The 19,394-nt window shown below is 57.1% G+C and overlaps 1 protein-coding gene across 1 annotated transcript in view; it reads left to right on the forward strand.

Annotated features, from left to right (window-relative positions):
• The window catches only part of LOC112238407 (vascular endothelial growth factor receptor 3-like), a 192,023-nt gene that overhangs the window by 11,929 nt on the left and 160,700 nt on the right, over nt 1-19,394 (forward strand). The window lies entirely within an intron of this gene.

Consider the following 19,394-nt stretch of genomic DNA (forward strand, 5'->3'; position numbering starts at 1 on the left):
AGAGAATCCCAGTGAAAAGAGGGGAGCCGGCCAGGCAGAGACAGCAAGGGCGGTTCGTTGCTCCAGAGCCTTTCCATTCACCTTCACACTCCTGGGCCAGAGTACACTATATCATATGACCCACTAAAGAGATGAGTCTTCAGTAAAGACTTAAAGTTGAGACAGAGTCTGTCTCTCACATGGATAGGCAGACCATTCCATAAAAATGGAGCTCTATAGGAGAAAGCCCTGCCTCCAGCTGTTTGCTTAGAAATTCTCGGGACAGAAAGGAGGCCTGCGTCTTCTGACCGTAGCGTACGTGTAGGTATGTACAGCAGGACCAAATTGGAAAGATAGGTAGGAGCAAGCCCATGTAATGCTTTGCAGGTTAGCAGTAAAACCTTGATATCAGCCCTTGCCTTAACAGGAAGCCAGTGTAGAGAGGCTAGTACTGGAGTAATATGATCATTTTTTGGGGTTCTAGTCAAGATTCTAGCAGCCTTGTTTAGCACTAAGTTTATTTAGTGCTTTATCCGGGTAGCCGGAAAGTAGAGCATTGCAGTAGTCTAACCTAGAAGTGACAAAAGGATGGATACATTTTTCTGCATCATTTTTGGACAGAAAGATTTTTGCAATGTTACATAGATGGAAAAAAGCTGTCCTTGAAACAGTCTTGATATGTTTGTCAAAAGAGAGATCAGGGTCCAGAGTAACGCCGAGGTCCTTCACAGTTTTATTTGAGATGACTGTACAACCATCAAGATTAATTGTCAGATTCAACAGAAGATCTCTTTGTTTCTTGGGACCTAGAACAAGCATCCCTGTTTTGAGTTTAGAAGTAGAAAGTTTGCAGCCATCCGCTTCCTTATGTCTGAAACACAGGCTTCCAGGGAGGGCAATTTTGGGTCTTCACCATGTTTAATCGAAATGTACAGCTGTGTCGTCCACATAGCAGTGAAAGTTAACATTATGTTTGCAAATGACATCACCAAGAGGTAAAATATATAGTGAAAAGTATAGTGGTCCTTAAACAGAGCCTTGAGGAACACCCAAAATTTACAGTTGATTTGTCAAGAGGACAAACCATCCACAGAGACAAACTGATATCTTTCCGACAGATCAGATCTAAACCAGGCCAGAACTTGTCCGTGTAGACCAATTTGGGTTTCCAATCTCTCCAAAAGAATGTGGTGATCGATGGTATCAAAAGCAGCACTAAGGTCTAGGAGCACGAGGACAGATGCAGAGCCTCGGTCTGATGCCATTAAAAGGTCATTTACCACCTTCACAAGTGCAGTCTCAGTGCTGTGATGGGGTCTAAAACCAGACTGAAGCACATTGTTTGTCTTCAGGTCTAAAACGTTTCCTATACGTTGTTTGTCTTCAGGCAGTGAGTTGCTGCGCAAAATCTTTTTCTAAAATGTTTGAGAGGAATGGGACATTTGATAGATTAGAGATTCGATACCAGGCTGAGGGGTGAATGTTTGAGAGGAATGGGACATTTGATAGATTAGAGATTCGATACCAGGCTGAGGGGTGAATGTTTGAGAGGAATGGGACATTTGATAGATTAGAGATTCGATACCAGGCTGAGGGGTGAATGTTTGAGAGGAATGGGACATTTGATAGATTAGAGATTCGATACCAGGCTGAGGGGTGAATGTTTGAGAGGACATTTGATATAGGCCGATTTAGTGCTTTTGTATTTTCTGGGTCGAGGTTTGGCTTTTTCAAGAGAGGCTTTATTACTGCCACTTTTAGTGAGTTTGGTACACATCCGGTGGATAGAGAGCCGTTTATTATGTTCAACATAGGAGGGCCAAGCACAGGAAGCAGCTCTTTCAGTAGTTTAGTTGGAATAGGGTTCAGTATGCAGGTTTAGAGTCCACGATTATTTTCATCATTGTGTCAAGATATATAGTATTAAAAAACTTGAGTGTCTCTCTTGATCCTAGGTCTGGCAGGGTTGTGCAGCTTCAGGAATATTGAGCTTTCGAGGAATACGCAGATTTAAAATGGAGTCCGTCATTTGCATTCTAATGATCCTTTTTGTCAAAGTTTGTTCATGAATTTATCACTGCTGAAGTGAAAGCCATCCTCTCTTGGGGAATACTGCTTTTTAGTTAGCTTTGCGACAGTATCATTTCTTTTTGGGGGGGGGGGGTGTTCTTAATCTCCTCAATTAAGTTTGAAAAATAGGATGATCGAGCAGCAATGAGGGCTCTTCGATACTGCACGGTACTGCCTTTCCAAGCTAGTCGGAAGACTTCATGACTAGAAGCTCAAAAGACGAAAACAAGTTCTCATTTACAACTGCGGCCTGGCCAAGATAAAGCAAAGCAGTGCGACACAAACAACAACACAGAGTTACACATGGAATAAACAAACGTACAGTCAATAACACAATAGAAAATAAAGTATATATACAGTGTGTGCAAATGGCGTGTGGAGGTAAGGCAATAAATAGGCCATAGTAGCAAAGTAATTACAATTTAGCAGATTAACACTGGAGTGATAGATGAGCAGATGGTGATGTGCAAGTAGAAATACTGGTGTGCAAAAGAGAGAAAAAAAACGATATGGGGATGAGGTAGATTGGATGGGCTATTTACAGATTTTTAAAAATATTTTTTGTTTTTTTATTTCACCTTTATTTAACCAGGTAGGCTAGTTGAGAACAAGTTCTCATTTACAACTGCGACCTGGCCAAGATAAAGCATAGCAGTGTGAACAGACAACAACACAAAGTTACACGGAGTAAACAATTAACAAGTCAATAACACAGTAGAAAAAAAGAGAGTCTATATACATTATGTGCAAAAGGCATGAGGAGGTAGGCGAATAATTACAATTTAGCAGATTAACACTGGAGTGATAAATGATCAGATGGTCATGTACAGGTAGAGATATTGGTGTGCAAAAGAGCAGAAAAGTAAATAAATAAAAACAGTATGGGGATGAGGTAGGTAAAAATGGGTGGGCTATTTACAGATGGACTATGTACAGCTGCAGCGATCGGTTAGCTGCTCAGATAGCTGATGTTTAAAGTTAGTGAGGGAGATATGTCTCCAAATTCAGCTATTTTTGCAATTGGTTGCAGTCATTGGCAGCAGAGAACTGTAAGGAAAGATGGCCAAATGAGGTGTTGGCTTTGGGGATGATCAGTGAGATATACCTGCTGGAGCGCGTGCTACAGGTGGGTGTTGCCATCGTGACCAGTGAACTGAGATAAGGCGGAGCTTTACCTAGCATGGACTTGTAGATGACCTGGAGCCAGTGGGTTTGGCGACGAATATGTAGCGAATATGTAGCGAGGGCCATTACAGGTCGCAGTGGTGGGTAGTATATGGGGCTTTGGTGACAAAACGGATGGCACTCTGATAGACTGCATCCAGTTTGCTGAGTAGAGTGTTGGAGGCTATTTTGTTAATGACATCGCCGACATCGAGGATCAGTATGCACGGTATGCACCTGGGGAAAAAAACCTTTTGGCGAATCCAAGCTTGCCCTACTGCCACCTCTACACTCGAACCACTAGGCTACCTGCCACCTCTACGCTCTAATCACTAGGCTACCTTTTTTTTACTTACTGTGAAGTTACTTATCATCATAGTAGGACATTTGAGTATCAGACTTTTATTTTTATACTTTACAGACATACATTTAACTTTTTATCTTTACAGACATACATTTATCTTTACAGACGTAACAGTAAAATGTATTCTAACAAAAATGTATTCTAACAAAAGTGGTGAGCACTGCATTATGAAACATGTATTTCTAGATGATTAATGATGATTGATGATTGAACACTGATTAAGTTTGGTGAAAAAAAAAATTATGATTTTATGTGTTGTACTGGAAATGTGGAAATGTGCTTAGAGATTTGAAAAATCTTCCATTTTGATAATTTGTTGAGTTTTGTAAGAGTTGTATCAAAGCAGAAAAAAGTCAATATTAATAATATCAACTTTGCTGATTTTAAATAGTAATAAATTGGGAACTTTTAAATCTTTGTGATTTTGAGGCTCATGAGAAACTCAGACACCTCTGTTAGCCTCATTGAAGATACAAAACTTTCCCCGGTGAACTAAAAATATCTGAAAGTCATATCCCTACTAAGCCACGCCTCCACTCCATGGTTCCTCCAGGAACAAGAGCCACAGAAAAGGACCAGTTTCCCTACGTGGGACCTTCTCTTCCCCCACTATAACTCTGTCTCTGACCCAGTATCTCTGTATCTGACCCAGCCCAGTTTCTCTGACCCAGCCGTTCTGTCTCTGTCTCTGACCCAGCCCTTCTGTCTCTGACCCAGCCCAGCCCTTCTCTCTCTGACCCATCCCTTCTGTCTCTGACCCAGCCCTTCTGTCTCTGACCCAGCCTTTCTGTCCCTGACCCAGTCAGCATCTCTGTCTCGGACCCAGCCCAGTATCTCTGTCTCTGACCCAGCCCAGCCCTTCTGTCTCTGACCCAGCCCAGCCCTTCTGTCTCTGACCCAGCCCAGTCTCTCTGTCTCTGACCCAGCCCAGTATCCCTGTCTCTGACCCAGCCCAGCCCGTCTGTCTCTGACCCAGCCCAGCCCGTCTGTCTCTGACCCAGCCCAGCCCGTCTGTCTCTGACCCAGCCCAGCCCGTCTGTCTCTGACCCAGCCCAATCTCTCTGTCTCTGAACCAGCCCAATCTCCCTGTCTCTGAACCAGCCCAGCTCTTCTGTCTCTGACCCAGCCCAGTATCTCTGTCCCTGACCCAGCCAAGTATTTCTGTCCCTGACCCAGCCCAGTCTCTCTGTCCCTGACCCAGTCTCTCTGTCCCTGACCCAGTCTCTCTGTCCCTGACCCAGTCTCTCTGTCCCTGACCCAGCCCAGTCTCTCTGTCCCTGACCCAGCCCAGTCTCTCTGTCCCTGACCCAGCCCAGTCTCTCTGTCCCTGACCCAGCCCAGTCTCTCTATCCCTGACCCAGCCCAGTCTCTCTGTCCCTCACCTAGTCTCTGTATCCCTGACGGAGCCTCTCTGTCCCTGACCCAGCCCAGTCTCTCTGTCCCTGACCCAGCCCAGCCTCTCTGTCCCTGCTCCAGCCCAGCCTCTCTATCCCTGACCCAGCCCAGTCTCTCTGTCCCTGACCCAGCCCAGTCTCTCTGTCCCTGACCCAGCCCAGTCTCTCTGTCCCTGACCCAGCCCAGTCTCTCTGTCCCTGACCCAGCCCAGTCTCTCTGTCCCTGACCCAGCCCAGTCTCTCTGTCCCTGCCCCAGCCCAGTCTCTCTGTCCCTGACCCAGCCCAGTCTCTGTCCCTGACCCAGCCTCTCTGTCCCTTACCCAGTCTCTCTGTCCCTGCCTCAGCCCAGTCTCTCTGTCCCTGCCCCAGCCCGGTCTCTCTGTCCCTGACCCAGCCCGGTCTCTCTGTCCCTGCCTCAGCCCAGTCTCTCTGTCCCTGCCTCAGCCCAGTCTCTATGTCCCTGCCCCAGCCCAGTCTCTCTGTCCCTGACCCAGCCCAGTCTCTCTGTCCCTGACCCAGCCCAGTCTCTCTGTCCCTGACCCAGCCCAGTCTCTCTGTCCCTGACCGAGCCCAGTTTCTCTGTCCCTGACCCAGCCAAGTCTCTCTGTCCCTGACCCAGCCCAGTCTCTCTGTCCCTGACCCAGCCCAGTCCCTCTGTCCCTGACCCAGCCTCTCTGTCCCTTACCCAGTCTCTCTGTCCCTGCCCAGTCTCCCAGTCCCTGCCTCAGCCCAGTCTCTCTGTCCCTGCCCCAGCCCGGTCTCTCTGTCCCTGACCCAGCCCGGTCTCTCTGTCCCTGCCCCAGCCCAGTCTCTCTGTCCCTGCCTCAGCCCAGTCTCTATGTCCCTGCACCAGCCCAGTCTCTCTGTCCCTGACCCAGCCCAGTCTCTGTCCCTGACCCAGCCCAGTCTCTGTCCCTGACCCAGCCCAGTCTCTGTCCCTGACCCAGCCCAGTCTCTGTCCCTGACCCAGCCTCTCTGTCCATTACCCAGTCTCTCTGTCCCTGCCTCAGCCCAGTCTCTCTGTCCCTGCCCCAGCCCGGTCTCTCTGTCCCTGACCCAGCCCGGTCTCTCTGTCCCTGCCCCAGCCCAGTCTCTCTGTCCCTGCCTCAGCCCAGTCTCTCTGTCCCTGCCCCAGCCCAGTCTCTCTGTCCCTGACCCAGCCCAGTCTCTCTGTCCCTGACCCAGCCCAGTCTCTCTGTCCCTGACCGAGGCCAGTCTCTCTGTCCCTGACCCAGCCAAGTCTCTCTGTCCCTGACCCAGCCCAGTCCCTCTGTCCCTGACCAAGCCCAGCCCTTCTGTCCCTGAACCAGCCCAGCCCTTCTGTCCCTGAACCAGCCCAGTCTCTCTGTCCCTGACCCAGCCTCTCTGTCCCTGACCCAGCCTCTCTGTCCCTTACCCAGTCTCTCTGTCCCTGACCCAGCCCAGTTTCTCTGTCCCTGACCCAGCCCAGTCTCTCTGTCCCTGACCCAGCCCAGTCTCTCTGTCCCTGACCAAGCCCAGTCTCTCTGTCCCTGACCCAGCCCAGTCCCTGACCCAGCCCAGTCTCTCTGTCCCTGACCCAGCCCAGTCTCTGTCCCTGACCCAGCCTCTCTGTCCCTGACCCAGCCCAGTCTCTCTGTCCCTGACCCAGCCCAGTCTCTCTGTCCATGACCCTGCCCAGTCTCTCTGTCCCTGACCGAGCCCAGTTTCTCTGTCCATGACCCTGACCCAGCCTCACTGTCCCTGACCCAGCCTCTCTGTCCCTGACCCAGCCTCTCTGTCCCTGACCCAGCCTCTCTGTCCCTTACCCAGTCTCTCTGTCCCTGACCCAGCCCAGTCTCTGTCCCTGACCCAGCCCAGTCTCTGTCCCTGAGCCAAGTCTCTCTGTCCCTGACCCAGCCCAGTCTCTCTGTCCCTGACCCAGCCCAGTCCCTCTGTCCCTTACCCAGTCTCTCTGTCCCTGCCTCAGCCCAGTCTCTCTGTCCCTGCCCCAGCCCGGTCTCTCTGTCCCTGACCCAGCCCGGTCTCTCTGTCCCTGCCCCAGCCCAGTCTCTCTGTCCCTGCCTCAGCCCAGTCTCTATGTCCCTGCCCCAGCCCAGTCTCTCTGTCCCTGACCCAGCCCAGTCTCTGTCCCTGACCCAGCCCAGTCTCTGTCCCTGACCCAGCCCAGTCTCTGTCCCTGACCCAGCCCAGTCTCTGTCCCTGACCCAGCCTCTCTGTCCATTACCCAGTCTCTCTGTCCCTGCCTCAGCCCAGTCTCTCTGTCCCTGCCCCAGCCCGGTCTCTCTGTCCCTGACCCAGCCCGGTCTCTCTGTCCCTGCCCCAGCCCAGTCTCTCTGTCCCTGCCTCAGCCCAGTCTCTCTGTCCCTGCCCCAGCCCAGTCTCTCTGTCCCTGACCCAGCCCAGTCTCTCTGTCCCTGACCCAGCCCAGTCTCTCTGTCCCTGACCGAGGCCAGTTTCTCTGTCCCTGACCCAGCCAAGTCTCTCTGTCCCTGACCCAGCCCAGTCCCTCTGTCCCTGACCCCAGCCCTTCTGTCCCTGAACCAGCCCAGCCCTTCTGTCCCTGAACCAGCCCAGCCCTTCTGTCCCTGAACCAGCCCAGTCTCTCTGTCCCTGACCCAGCCTCTCTGTCCCTGACCCAGCCTCTCTGTCCCTGACCCAGCCTCTCTGTCCCTTACCCAGTCTCTCTGTCCCTGACCCAGCCCAGTCTCTCTGTCCCTGACCCAGCCCAGTCTCTCTGTCCCTGACCAAGCCCAGTCTCTCTGTCCCTGACCCAGCCCAGTCCCTGACCCAGCCCAGTCTCTCTGTCCCTGACCCAGCCCAGTCTCTGTCCCTGACCCAGCCCAGTCTCTGTCCCTGACCCAGCCCAGTCTCTCTGTCCCTGACCCAGCCCAGTCTCTCTGTCCCTGACCCTGCCCAGTTTCTCTGTCCCTGACCCTGACCCAGCCTCTCTGTCCATCCCTGACCCAGCCTCTCTGTCTCTGACCCAGCCTCTCTGTCCCTGACCCAGCCTCTCTGTCCCTGACCCAGCCTCTCTGTCCCTGACCCAGTCTCTCTGTCCCTGACCCAGCCCAGTCTCTGTCCCTGACCCAGCCCAGTCTCTGTCCCTGACCCAGCCCAGTCTCTGTCCCTGACCCAGCCCAGTCTCTGTCCCTGACCCAGCCCAGTCTCTCTGTCCCTGACCCAGCCCAGTCTCTCTGTCCCTGCCCAGCCCAGTCTCTCTGTCCCTGCCTCAGCCCAGTCTCTCTGTCCCTGCCCCAGCCCAGTCTCTCTGTCCCTGACCCCAGCCCGGTCTCTCTGTCCCTGACCCAGCCCAGTCTCTCTGTCCCTGACCCAGCCCAGTCTCTGTCCCTGACCCAGCCCAGTCTCTCTGTCCCTGACCCAGCCCAGTCTCTGTCCCTGACCCAGCCCAGTCTCTCTGTCCCTGACCCAGCCCAGTCTCTCTGTCCCTGACCCAGCCCAGTCTCTCTGTCCCTGACCCAGCCCAGTCTCTCTGTCCCTGACCCAGCCCAGTCTCTGTCCCTGACCCAGCCCAGTCTCTGTCCCTGACCCAGCCTCTCTGTCCCTGCCCCAGCCCAGTCTCTCTGTCCCTGCCTCAGCCCAGTCTCTCTGTCCCTGCCCCAGCCCAGTCTCTCTGTCCCTGCCCCAGCCCGGTCTCTCTGTCCCTGACCCAGCCCAGTCTCTCTGTCCCTGCCCCAGCCCAGTCTCTCTGTCCCTGCCCAGCCCAGTCTCTCTGTCCCTGACCCAGCCCAGTCTCTCTGTCCCTGACCCAGCCCAGTCTCTGTCCCTGACCCAGCCCAGTCTCTCTGTCCCTGACCCAGCCCAGTCTCTGTCCCTGACCCAGCCCAGTCTCTGTCCCTGACCCAGCCTCTCTGTCCCTTACCCAGTCTCTCTGTCCCTGACCCAGCCCAGTCTCTCTGTCCCTGACCCAGCCCAGTCTCTCTGTCCCTGACCCAGCCCAGTCTCTCTGTCCCTGACCCAGCCCAGTCTCTCTGTCCCTGCCTCCTCTGTCCCTCAGCCCAGTCTCTCTGTCCCTGACCCAGCCCAGTCTCTCTGTCCCTGACCCAGCCCAGTCTGTCCCTGACCCAGCTGTCCCTGACCCAGCCCAGTCTCTCTGTCCCTGACCCAGCCCAGTTTCTCTGTCCCTGACCCAGCCCAGTCTCTCTGTCCCTGACCCAGCCCAGTCCCTCTGTCCCTGACCAGCCCAGCCCTTCTGTCCCTGAACCAGCCCAGTCTTCTGTCCCTGACCCAGCCCAGTCTCTCTGTCCCTGACCCAGCCTCTCTGTCCCTGACCCAGCCAGTCTCTGTCCCTGACCCAGTCTCTGTCCCTGACCCAGCCCAGTTTCTCTGTCCCTGACCCAGCCCAGTCTCTCTGTCCCTGACCCAGCCCAGTCTCTCTGTCCCTGACCCAGCCCAGTCTCTCTGTCCCTGACCCAGCCCAGTCCTCTGACCCAGCCCAGTCTCTCTGTCCCTGACCCAGCCCAGTCTCTGTCCCTGACCCAGCCTCTCTGTCCCTGTCCCTGACCCAGCCCAGTCTCTCTGTCCCTGACCCAGCCCAGTCTCTCTGTCCCTGACCCAGCCCAGTCTCTCTGTCCCTGACCCAGCCCAGTCTCTCTGTCCCTGACCCAGCCCAGTCTCTCTGTCCCTGACCCAGCCTCTCTGTCCCTGACCCAGCCTCTCTGTCCCTGACCCAGCCTCTCTGTCCCTGACCCAGTCTCTCTGTCCCTGACCCAGCCCAGTCTCTGTCCCTGACCCAGCCCAGTCTCTGTCCCTGACCCAGCCCAGTCTCTGTCCCTGACCCAGCCCAGTCTCTGTCCCTGACCCAGCCCTGTCCCTGACCCAGCCCAGTCTCTCTGTCCCTGACCCAGCCCAGTCTCTCTGTCCCTGACCCAGCCCAGTCTCTGTCCCTGACCCAGCCCAGTCTCTCCCTGACCCAGCCCAGTCTCTCCCTGACCCAGCCCAGTCTCTCTGTCCCTGACCAGCCCAGTCTCTGTCCTGCCCAGCCCAGTCTCTCTGTCCCTGACCCAGCCCAGTCTCTGTCCCTGACCCAGCCCAGTCTCTGTCCCTGACCCAGCCCAGTCTCTGTCCCTGACCCAGCCCAGTCTCTGTCCCTGACCCAGCCCAGTCTCTGTCCCTGACCCAGCCTCTCTGTCCCTGACCCAGCCCTCTGTCCCTGACCCAGCCCAGTCTCTCTGTCCCTGACCCAGCCCAGTCTCTGTCCCTGACCCAGCCCTCTGTCCCTGACCCAGCCCTCTCTGTCCCTGACCCAGCCCAGTCTCTCTGTCCCTGACCCAGCCCAGTCTCTGTCCCTGACCCAGCCCAGTCTCTGTCCCTGACCCAGCCCAGTCTCTGTCCCTGACCCAGCCCAGTCTCTGTCTGTCCCAGCCTGACCCAGCCCAGTCTCTGTCCCTGACCCAGTCTCTCTGTCCCTGACCCAGCCCAGTCTCTCTGTCCCTGACCCAGCCCAGTCTCTCTGTCCCTGACCCAGCCCAGTCTCTGTCCCTGACCCAGCCCAGTCTCTGTCCCTGTCCCTGACCCAGCCCAGTCTCTGTCCCTGACCCAGCCTCTCTGTCCCTGACCCAGCCTCTCTGTCCCTGACCCAGCCCAGTCTCTCTGTCCCTGACCCAGTCTCTGTCCCTGACCCAGCCCAGTCTCTGTCCCTGACCCAGCCCAGTCTCTGTCCCTGACCCAGCCCAGTCTCTGTCCCTGACCCAGCCCAGTCTCTGTCCCTGCCCAGTCTCTCTGTCCCTGACCCAGCCCAGTCTCTGTCCCTGACCCAGCCCAGTCTCTGTCCCTGACCCAGCCCAGTCTCTCTGTCCCTGACCCAGCCCAGTCTCTCTGTCCCTGACCCAGCCCAGTCTCTGTCCCTGACCCAGCCTCTCTGTCCCTGACCCAGCCTCTCTGTCCCTGACCCAGCCTCTCTCCCTGACCCAGCCTCTCTGTCCCTGACCCAGCCTGTCCCCCAGTCTCTGTCCCTGACCCAGCCCAGTCTCTCTCTGTCCCTGACCCAGCCCAGTCTCTCTGTCCCTGACCCCCAGCCCAGTCCCTGACCCAGCCCAGTCTCTCCCTGACCCAGCCCAGTCTCTGTCCCTGACCCAGCCTGGTCTCTCTGTCCCTGACCCAGCCCAGTCTCTGTCCCTGACCCAGCCTCTCTGTCCCTGACCCAGCCCAGTCTCTGTCCCTGACCCAGCCCAGTCTCTGTCCCTGACCCAGCCCAGTCCCTCTGTCCCTGACCAAGCCCAGCCCTTCTGTCCCTGAACCAGCCCAGCCCTTCTGTCCCTGAACCAGCCCAGTCTCTCTGTCCCTGACCCAGCCTCTCTGTCCCTGACCCAGCCTCTCTGTCCCTGACCCAGCCTCTCTGTCCCTGACCCAGCCCAGTTTCTCTGTCCCTGACCCAGCCCAGTCTCTCTGTCCCTGACCCAGCCCAGTCTCTCTGTCCCTGACCCAGCCCAGTCTCTCTGTCCCTGACCCAGCCCAGTCTCTCTGTCCTGTCCCTGACCCAGCCCAGTCCCTGACCCAGCCCAGTCTCCTGTCCCTGACCCAGCCCAGTCTCTGTCCCTGACCCAGCCCAGTCTCTGTCCCTGACCCAGCCCAGTCTCTCTGTCCCTGACCCAGCCCAGTCTCTCTGTCCCCGACCCAGCCCATTCTCTCTGTCCCCGACCCAGCCCATTCTCTCTGTCCCCGACCCAGCCCATTCTCTCTGTCCCCGACCCAGCCCAGTCTCTCTGTCCCTGACTCAGCTTAGTCTCTCTGTCCCTGACCCAGTCTGGTCTCTCTCCCTGACCCAGCCCAGTCTCTGTACCTGACCCAGCCCGGTCTCTCTGTCCCTGACCCAGCCCTGTCTCTGTCACTGACCCAGCCTCTCTATCCCTGACCCATCCCAGTCTCTGTCCCTGACCCAGCCTCTCTGTCCCTAACCCAGCCTCTCTGTCCCTGAACCAGCCTCTCTGTCACTGACCCAGCCCAGTCTCTCTGTCCATGACCCTGCCCAGTCTCTGTCACTGACCCAGCCTATCTGTCCCCGACCCAGCCTCTCTGTCCCTGACCCAGCCTCTCTGTCCTTTACCCAGTCTCTCTGTCCCTGACCCAGCCCTGTGTGTCTGTCCCTGACCCAGCCCAGTCTCTGTTCCTGACCCAGCCCAGTCTCTGTCCCTGACCCAGCCCAGTCTCTGTCCCTGACCCAGCCCAGTCTCTGTCCCTGACCCAGCCCAGTCTCTGTCCCTGACCCAGCCTCTCTGTCCCTGACCCAGCCTCTCTGTCCCTTACCCAATCTCTCTGTCCCTGACCCAGCCCAGTCTCTCTGTCCCTGACCCAGCCCAGTCTCTCTGTCCCTGACCCAGCCCAGTCTCTCTGTCCCTGACCCAGCTCAGTCTCTGTCCCTGACCCAGCTCAGTCTCTGTCCCTGACCCAGCCTCTCTGTCCCTGACCCAGCCTCTCTGTCCCTTACCCAGTCTCTCTGTCCCTTACCCAGTCTCTCTGTCCCTGACCCAGCCCAGTTTCTCTGTCCCTGACCCAGCCCAGTCTCTCTGTCCCTGACCCCCTGCCCAGCCCAGTCTCTCTCCCTGACCCAGCCCAGTCTCTGTCCCTGACCCAGCCTGGTCTCTGTCCCTGACCCAGCCCAGTCTCTGTCCCTGACCCAGCCTCTCTGTCTCTGTCCCTGACCCAGCCTCTCTGTCCCTGACCCAGCCTCTCTGTCCCTGACCCAGCCTCTCTGTCCCTGACCCAGCCCAGTCTCTCTGTCCCTGACCCAGCCCAGTTTCTCTGTCCCTGACCCAGCCCAGTCCCTCTGTCCCCCTGACCAGCCCAGCCCAGCCCTTCTGTCCCTGAACCAGCCCAGCCCTTCTGTCCCTGAACCAGCCCAGTCTCTCTGTCCCTGACCCAGCCTCTCTGTCCCTGACCCAGCCTCTCTGTCCCTGACCCAGCCTCTCTGTCCCTGACCCAGCCCAGTTTCTCTGTCCCTGACCCAGCCCAGTCTCTCTGTCCCTGACCCAGCCCAGTCTCTCTGTCCCTGACCCAGCCCAGTCTCTCTGTCCCTGACCCAGCCCAGTCTCTGTCCCCCTGACCCAGCCCAGTCCCTGACCCAGCCCAGTCTCTCTGTCCCTGACCCAGCCCAGTCTCTGTCCCTGACCCAGCCCAGTCTCTGTCCCCGACCCAGCCCATTCTCTCTGTCCCCGACCCAGCCCAGTCTCTCTGTCCCTGACTCAGCTTAGTCTCTCTGTCCCTGACCCAGTCTGGTCTCTCTCCCTGACCCAGCCCAGTCTCTGTACCTGACCCAGCCCGGTCTCTCTGTCCCTGACCCAGCCCAGTTTCTCTGTCCCTGACCCAGCCCAGTCTCTCTGTCCCTGACCCAGCCCAGTCTCTCTGTCCCTGACCCAGCCCAGTCTCTCTGTCCCTGACCCAGCCCAGTCCCTGACCCAGCCCAGTCTCTCTGTCCCTGACCCAGCCCAGTCTCTGTCCCTGACCCAGCCCAGTCTCTGTCCCTGACCCAGCCCAGTCTCTCTGTCCCTGACCCAGCCCAGTCTCTCTGTCCCCGACCCAGCCCATTCTCTCTGTCCCCGACCCAGCCCATTCTCTCTGTCCCCGACCCAGCCCAGTCTCTCTGTCCCTGACTCAGCTTAGTCTCTCTGTCCCTGACCCAGTCTGGTCTCTCTCCCTGACCCAGCCCAGTCTCTGTACCTGACCCAGCCCGGTCTCTCTGTCCCTGACCCAGCCCTGTCTCTGTCACTGACCCAGCCTCTCTATCCCTGACCCATCCCAGTCTCTGTCCCTGACCCAGCCTCTCTATCCCTAACCCAGCCTCTCTGTCCCTGAACCAGCCTCTCTGTCACTGACCCAGCCCAGTCTCTGTCCCTGACCCAGCCCAGTGTCTCTGTCCCTGACCCAGCCCAGTCTCTCTGTCCATGACCCTGCCCAGTCTCTGTCACTGACCCAGCCTATCTGTCCCCGACCCAGCCTCTCTGTCCCTGACCCAGCCTCTCTGTCCTTTACCCAGTCTCTCTGTCCCTGACCCAGCCCAGTGTGTCTGTCCCTGACCCAGCCCAGTCTCTGTTCCTGACCCAGCCCAGTCTCTGTCCCTGACCCAGCCCAGTCTCTGTCCCTGACCCAGCCCAGTCTCTGTCCCTGACCCAGCCTCTCTGTCCCTGACCCAGCCTCTCTGTCCCTTACCCAGTCTCTCTGTCCCTGACCCAGCCCAGTGTCTCTGTCCCTGACCCAGCCCAGTCTCTCTGTCCCTGACCCAGCCCAGTCTCTCTGTCCCTGACCCAGCCCAGTCTCTCTGTCCCTTACCCAGCTCAGTCTCTGTCCCTGACCCAGCTCAGTCTCTGTCCCTGACCCAGCCTCTCTGTCCCTGACCCAGCCTCTCTGTCCCTTACCCAGTCTCTCTGTCCCTGACCCAGCCCAGTCTCTCTGTCCCTGACCCAGCCCAGTTTCTCTGTCCCTGACCCAGCCCAGTCTCTCTGTCCCTGACCCAGCCCAGTCTCTGTCCCTGACCCAGCCTCTCTGTCCCTGACCCAGCCCAGTCTCTCTCCCTGACCCAGCCCAGTCTCTGTCCCTGACCCAGCCTGGTCTCTCTGACCCATCCCAGTCTCTGTCCCTGACCCAGCCTCTCTGTCCCTGACCCAGCCTCTCTGTCCCTGACCCAGCCTCTCTGTCCCTGACCCAGCCTCTCTGTCCCTGACCCAGCCCAGTCTCTGTCCCTGACCCAGCCCAGTATCTCTGTCCCTGACCCAGCCCAGTCTCTCTGTCCCTGACCCAGTCTCTCTGTCCCTGACCCAGTCTCTCTGTCCCTGACCCAGCCCAGCCTCTCTGTCCCTGACCCACCCCAGCCTCTCTGTCCCTGACCCAGCCCAGTCTCTCTGTCACTGACCTAGCCCACTCTCTCTGTCCCTGACCCAGCCCAGTCTTGCTGTCCCTGACCCAGCCCAGTCTCTCTGTCCCTGACCCAGCCCAGTCTCTCTATCTCTGACCAAGCCCAGTCTCTCTGTCCCTGATCCAGCCCAGTCTCTCTGTCCCTGATCCAGCCTAGTCTCAATTCAATTCAATTCAATTCAAGGGCTTTATTGGCATGGGAAACATGGGTTAACATTGCCAAAGCAAGTGAGGTAGATAATATACAGTCTCTGTCCCTGACCCAGCCCAGTCTCTCTGTCCCTGACCCAGCCCAGTCTCTCTGTCCCTGACCCAGCCCAGTCTCTCTGTCCCTGACCAAGTCTCTCTGTCCCTGACCAAGTCTCTCTATCCTTGACCCAGTCTCTCTGTCCCTGACCCAGCCTCTCTGTCCCCAGTCTCTCTGTCCCTGACCCAGTCTCTCTGTCACTGACCCAGCCCAGTCTCTCTGTCCCTGACCCAGCCCAGGTTCTCTGTCCCTGACCCAGCCCAGCCTCTCTGTCCCTGACCCAGCCCAGTATCTCTGTCCCTGACCCAGCCCAGTATCTCTGTCCCTGACCCAGCCCAGTCTCTCTGTCCCTGACCCAGCCCAGTCTCTCTGTCCCTGACCCAGCCCAGTCTCTGTCCCTGCCCCAGCCCAGTCTCTCTGTCCCTGCCTCAGCCCAGTCTCTCTGTCCCTGCCCCAGCCCAGTCTCTCTGTCCCTGACCCAGCCCAGTCTCTCTGTGCCTGACCCAGCCCAGTCTCTCTGTCCCTGACTGAGCTTAGTCTCTCTGTCCCTGACCCAGCCCAGTCTCTGTCCCTGACCCAGCCCAGTCTCTGTCCCTGACCCAGCCCCCTGAGTCTCTGTCCCTGACCCAGCCCAGTCTCTGTCCCTGACCCAGCCCAGTCTCTCTCTCCCTGACCAAGCCTCTCTGTCCCTGACCCAGCCTCTCTGTCCCTGACCCAGTCTCTCTGTCCCTGACCCAGCCCAGTCTCTCTGTCCCTGACCCAGCCCAGTCTCTCTCTCCCTGACCCATCATCTCTGTCCCTGACCCATCCTCTCTGTCCCTGACCCAGCCTCTCTGTCCCTGACCCAGCCTCTCTGTCCCTGACCCAGCCTCTCTGTCCCTGACCCAGCCTCTCTGTCCCTGACCCAGCCTTTCTTCCCTGACCCAGCCCTCCCTGACCCAGCCCTTCTGTCCCTGACCCAGCCCTTCTGTCCCTGACCCAGCCCAGTCTCTGTCCCTGACCCAGCCCAGTCTCTGTCCCTGACCCAGCCCAGTCTCTCTATCCCTGAACAAGCCCAGTCTCTCTGTCCCTGACCCAGTCTCTCTGTCCCTGACCCAGCCCAGTCTCTCTGTCCCTGACCCAGTCCTTCTGTCCCTGACCCAGCCCAGTCTCTCTGTCCCTGACCCAGCCCACACTCTCTGTCCCTGATCCAGCCCAGTCTCTCTGTCCCTGATCCAGCCCAGTCTCTCTGTCCCTGACCCAGCCCAGTCTATCTGTCCCTGAACCAGCCCATTCTCTCTGTCCCTGACCCAGCCCATTCTCTCTGTCCCTGACCCAGCCCATTCTCTCTGTCCCTGACCCAGCCCAGTCTCTCTGTCCCTGACCCAGCCCAGTCTCTCTGTCCCTGACCCAGCCCAGTCTCTCTGTCCCTGACCCAGCCCAGTCTCTCTTTCCCTGACCCAGCCCAGTCTCTATGTCCCTGACCCAGCCCTTCTGTCCTTGACCCAGCCCAGTCTCTGTCCCTGACCCAGCCCAGTCTCTGTCCCTGACCCAGCCCAGTCTCTCTGTCCCTGAACCAGCCCAGTCTCTCTCTCCCTGACCCATCCTCTCTGTCCCTGACCCATCCTCTCTGTCCCTGGCCCAGCCTCTCTGTCCCTGACCCAGCCCATTCTCTCTGTCCCTGACCCAGCCCAGTCTCTCTGTCCCTGACCCAGCCCAGTCTCTCTGTCCCTGACCCAGCCCAGTCTCTCTGTCCCTGACCCAGCTCAGTCTCTCTTTCACTGACCCAGCCCAGTCTCTATGTCCCTGACCCAGCCGTTCTGTCCCTGACCCAGCCCAGTCTCTGTCCCTGACCCAGCCCAGTCTCTGTCCCTGACCCATCCTCTCTGTCCCTGACCCATCCTCTCTGTCCCTGGCCCAGCCTCTCTGTCCCTTACCCAGTCTCTCTGTCCCTGACCCAGCCCAGTCTCTATGTCCCTGACCCAGCCCTCTGTCCCTGACCCAGCCCAGTCTCTCTATCCCTGACCCAGCCCAGTCTCTCTATCCCTGACCCAGCCCAGTCTCTCTATCCCTGACCCAGCCCAGTCTCTCTGTCCCTGACCCAGTCTCTCTGTCCCTGACCCAGTCTCTCTGTCCCTGACCCAGTCTCTCTGTCCCTGACCCAGCCTCTCTGTCCCTGACCCAGTCTCTCTGTTCCTGACCCAGCTCAGTCTCTCTTTCCCTGACCCAGCCCAGGTTCTCTGTCCGTGACCCAGCCCAGGTTCTCTGTCCGTGACCCAGCCCAGTCTCTCTGTCCCTGACCCAGCCCAGTCTCTCTGTCCCTGACCCAGCCCAGTCTCTCTGTCCCTGACCCAGCCCAGTCTCTCTGTCCCTGACCCAGCCCAGTCTCTCTGTCCCTGACCCAGCCCAGCCCCTCTGTCCCTGACCAAGCCCAGCCCTTCTGTCCCTGACCAAGCCCAGCTCTTCTGTCCCTGACCCAGCCCAGTCTCTCTGTCCCTGACCCAGCCCAGTCTCCCTGTCCCTGACCCAGCCCAGTCTCTCTGTCCCTGACCCAGTCCTTCTGTCCCTCACCCAGCCCAGTCTCTCTGTCCCTGACCCGACCTAGACTCTCTGTCCCTGACCCAGCCTCTCTGTCCCTGACCCAGCCTCTCTGTCCCTGACCCAGCCCAGTCTCTCTGTCCCTGACCCACCCCAGTCTCTCTGTCTCTCTGTCCCTGACCCACCCCAGCCTCTCTGTCCCTGACCCAGTCTCTCTGTCCCTGACCCAGCCCAGTCTCTCTGTCCCTGAACCCAGTCTCTCTGTCCCTGACCCAGCCCAGTCTCTCTGTCACTGACCCAGCCCAGTCTCTCTGTCACTGACCCAGCCCAGGTTCTCTGTCCCTGACCCAGCCCAGGTTCTCTGTCCCTGACCCAGCAACATAGAACAGACCAGGACACAGAGCACACCAGGACACAGAGCAGACCAGGACACAGAGCAGACCAGGACACAGAGCAGACCAGGACACAGAGCAGACCAGGACACCGATCAGACCAGGACACCGATCAGACCAGGACTCCGATCAGACCAGGACACAGATCAGACCAGGACACAGATCAGACCAGGACACAGAGCAGACCAGGACACAGAGCAGACCAGGACACAGATCAGACCAGGACACAGATCAGACCAGGACACAGATCAGACCAGGACACAGATCAGACCAGGACACAGATCAGACCAGGACACAGATCAGACCAGGACACAGAGCAGACCAGGACACAGAGCAGACCAGGACACAGAGCAGACCAGGACACAGAGCAGACCAGGACACAGAGCAGACCAGGACACAGAGCAGACCAGGACACGGAACATAGAAATTAATAATATTGAAAATGATATAGAAAATTCCAAAAGCAAATCATTCATAAAACTCCCTACATAGAGCACTACTAAACTCCCTACATAGAGCACTACTAAACTCCCTACATAGAGCACTACTAAACTCCCTACATAGAGCACTACTAAACTCCCCAACATTTAATTCTTAAGATCAAATAATGCAACAAACAACAACAAAATCTATTTTTTCCAAATATAAAAATAGTTTCCCTGCCCTACATAGAACCCTACATAGAGCCCTAGTATTGACCAGAGTCCTACATAGAGCCCTACATGACCAGAGTCCTACATAGAGCCTTACTATTGACCAGAGCCCTACATAGAGCCCTACATAGAGCCCTACATAGAGCCTTACTATTGAGCACTACTATTAACCAGAGTCCTATATATAGCCCTACTATTGACCAGAGTCCTGCATAGAGCCCTACTATTGACCAGAGTCCTACATAGAGCACTACTATTGACCAGAGTCCTACATAGAGCACTACTATTGACCAGAGTCCTACATAGAGCCCTACTATTGACCAGAGTCCTACATAGAGCACTACTATTGACCAGAGTCCTACATAGAGCCCTACTATTGACCAGAGCCCTACATAGAGCCCTACTATTGACCAGAGCCCTACATAGAGCCCTACTATTGACCAGAGCCCTACGTAGAGCCCTACTATTGACCAGAGTCCTACATAGAGCCCTACATGGAGCACTACTATTGACCAGAGTCCTACATAGAGTCCTACATGGAGCACTACTATTGACCAGAGTCCTACATAGAGCCCTACATAGAGCCCTACTATTGTCCAGAGTCCTACATAGAACCCTACTATTGACCAGAGTCCTACATAGAGCCCTACATAGAGCACTACTATTGACCAGAGTCCTACATAGAGTCCTACATGGAGCACTACTATTGACCAGAGTCCTACATAGAGCCCTACATGGAGCACTACTATTGACCAGAGTCCTACATA

Source organism: Oncorhynchus tshawytscha, linkage group LG08 (genome assembly GCF_018296145.1).
Source record: "Oncorhynchus tshawytscha isolate Ot180627B linkage group LG08, Otsh_v2.0, whole genome shotgun sequence".
Classification (NCBI taxonomy): Eukaryota; Metazoa; Chordata; class Actinopteri; order Salmoniformes; family Salmonidae; genus Oncorhynchus; species Oncorhynchus tshawytscha.